Here is a 3,581-nt window from a genome sequence, read left to right on the forward strand (position 1 = left end):
TCCTTGGGTTTCTGAGGCAGTATCACTATGGAAGTAGATTGCCCAATCTTCCTTCTGAGGAGTGGCTGGTGGGTTTGAACCACCAGCCTTCTGGTTAACAGTCAAAGAATCACAGATTATCTAATTTAACATTTTAAAGGCTTCATAAATTGACAAAAGTTAAATGATGTGTGATTAATGAGCAATATTTAGAGGTAGAGTCACATAGCAGGACAGTCACTTAGAATCTAATCACATTACTCACATTTAGGTGAGGAATTAAGCACTAGGCACAGAGGTCCCAAGAAGGGGCTTCAGCTGCAGTATGTATCTCCAGTTGCAGTATGTATCTCCAATGCCATTCTCTGTAGGGACCATAAACACACCCTGGAGACAGTCTTTATTTCAATTGTGCACTATTTAAATATATATATTTAAATGTGTTAGAAATTATAGGAATAGATGCCTAATAGCTTTGGCTTATATATTAAAGACCTTAGCAACCTCATGTGAACCAGTAGTAGGGCAAGCATTGTTATTTCTATTTTACAATGGGGGAGCTGGTCTCCAAAGAGTTTAAAGAGTCTACTTTAGATAAAAGCTACAGCTAAATCTAGGTCTTCACAGTGAATATTTTCCATAGCAAACTTGAACCTGTCCAAGAACCTTTCACGGAAATCCTGTTTAATTTGGCACCTGACAGACAGACTCAAGATAGAACTAATCATAAATTTGATAAGATCTGAAATTGCAAGATGAGTGTTTACACGGGTTTATTCTATTAAAGTCACAGTCAGGTAGGAAGCTTAAAGTGACTTAACTCCATTCTATGTGGTATATTTAGACCAAACTCAAGCACTAAAAGATTGTTATTTTCAAAATTAAATACACCTAAATGGTACCTAAGTGCACACTGTTGATAAAAGTTTAAATTTATAGTTCTATATTTCTTTGACAATACTTCTTTAAAGTATGGTTTTCCTTCCTGACAATTAAATTTTTTAAGTGAAAATTCTAAATGTTTCATTTTGTTCAACATTGTAAAGACAATGGATTCAAAATTATGTATCAATTATATCTATTTCACAAGAAAATGAAGACCTCTTCATGTGAAATTTTAAATGACCTTGATATATACAAAGAACAATATTAAAAGTAAAGCATGGGAAGGATCAGTAAACTTTTCCCCTGTAATAAGAACACACAAACAGAAGAGAGGATTGGAAGCTCTTTTCAAATTAAAAAGAGTCAAGTTTCAAATCATTTTTCTTACATTTTAAAACAATGAATTGAGAACAATATTTTTAAAGGTTTGGCTTCCTTCTATTATCTTTCGGATAAAAATGAAGATTAAACATATTTGACTGATCTATGAGGAGTAACGGAGCTTTGGTAGCTTAGTGGCTAAGGCAATTGACTGCTAATCAGAAGGCTGGTGGTTCAAACCCATCAGCCACTCCTTGGAAGGAAGGTTGGGCAATCTACTTCCGCAGTGATACCACCTTGGAACCCAAGGAGGGGTCGCTATGAGTCCGTCTGACTCAATGGCACATAACAACAACAACAGCAACAAACTGTAAGAGAAGAAGCTCTGGTAGCGTAGTGCCTAAGGCACTTGATTACTAACCAGAAGGCTGGCAGTTCAAACCCACTAGCCACTCCTCAGAAGGGAGATGGGGCAATCTACTTTTGTAGTGATGTTGTTGTTGTTGTTATTTGCCATTGAGTCGGCCCCGACTCCTAGCGACCCCTCCTTGGGTTTCCGAGGCAGTTATCACTACAGAAGTAGGATTGCCCAACCTTCCTTCTATGGGGCAGTTTTATTCTGTTCTACAGGGTTGTTATAAGGAATAATATTATTAACCAGTAAATAACAATTAAGGATGAGTAAGTGAAGTAATGTGAAACCTATGAAAAACATCTGAAGTCTGGGAGAAACAAAACTAAAATATATTTCTTCCTTTTGAACAAGATTTACTCAAATGAAAATAAAGGTAAATTTAGATGCATATGATCTCTAATAATAACAACAAAAAAAAAATCACAAATATTAAATAGAATAAGCCAGAACAGACAACTATATGAAATAGCTGAAAAGAAGCAAGAAAAGGAGACTCAAGGCAGTTAAGAGAAGATGCACAATTATTGGGCAACCATGAATCGGGCCTTTTCACATTACATTTTATTTAATCATTCTCTAAGATAAAACCAAACTCACTGTCATTGATTCCGATCCCACTCATAGCTACCTCTCCTTGGGTTTTTGAGGCAGTATCTCTACAGAGTAGATTGCCCAGTATTGTCTAATTTTAGAATTGAGACTAAACAATTAAGTAGCCTACAGTCACAACTAAGAAACAACAGAGCAAGAAATAAACAGGTCTATTTGGTTCAAAAATGAATGACCTTTACATTATAATTCCACAAGGCAATGGACTGCTAACCAGAGGGCTAGCGGTTCAAACCCACCAGCAACTCCTCGGAAGGAAGATGGGGCAATCTACTTCCATAGTGATACTGCCTTGGAAACCCAAGGAGGGGTCACTATGAGTCGGGTTCGACTCAAGGGCACATAACAACAACAACAACAACAACAACAACATCAACCAGTAAATGTGGAAGGCAGGCTTGTGAAATATTTTAAATTGAGAAAATAAAATACCAAAAGAATAGGAGAGAAGACTATAGGTTTGGAATAGAATTCCCACAGAATACAAATCAAAAGGACTATAGGTTACAATTAGATGTGTAACAGAAATATTTTCATCAGAGAGTTCCAGTAAAATGGCAAAATAGGCAGACAACTACACAGACCTTCTTCAACAAAGAAAAGGGGAACCAAGTAACACAGATACAGAAGATAATCCTGGACCACTGAGCTTTGAAAAGAAGGATACAGAAGTGGACTAAACTCCAACTAGAGAAGAACCTGCATGAAAACACCAAAAAAGGAGATACACAGAGCTGCAGACTGTTAGCAAACCTGACGGCAGACAGCTTGGATATTGCCAAGTGGTGCAAGGACCTAAGAATTAATCTAAAAATTGGGCCTGCTAGCCAGGGGCTGCACAGAGGACTGCACTGGTGGCTGATGAATAAAAGGGAAAGCAACAAAAAGGGAGTCGAGCTGAGCCGTGGACTTCTGGCTATCTGAAGGGTGTAGCCATTTTTAATGTTTACAAGCAGTTAGACCATTTTGGATATTTAAAGCGACAGCATTCTCTCAGATTCCAGGGATCTAAGACTAGGCTCTACTTAATTATTAAATTTTTTTCATCCTTTTAATTACTCTTCTTTCTTCTTCCCAGGTTCTAGTTTTCAGCTTTTTCTCTTCCCTGTTCCTGGTTTCCATCTTTTTTGTGTGTGATTCTCCCTACTCCTTGTTTTTGCTTTTACATTTTTCCAATTTTTTTCATTATTCTCCTACTCTCCCTCTTTTCTCTTAGTCCCCTCTCCATATATTGCAGGGTTTTTTTTTCCCCCTTTTCTATGCATATTTCTTTTGGCTTTTTTTTTTTTTTTTTTAAGTATGTCTTTAAATATTTTCTCTCACTTATTGCCTTTTTTTTTTCTTTTCTTTTTTCTCTTTTTGGTGATTGTTC

Source organism: Orycteropus afer, unplaced genomic scaffold, assembly GCF_000298275.1.
Source record: "Orycteropus afer afer isolate SDZICR_OR568_19922 unplaced genomic scaffold, OryAfe1.0 scaffold00164, whole genome shotgun sequence".
NCBI classification, from domain to species: domain Eukaryota; kingdom Metazoa; phylum Chordata; class Mammalia; order Tubulidentata; family Orycteropodidae; genus Orycteropus; species Orycteropus afer.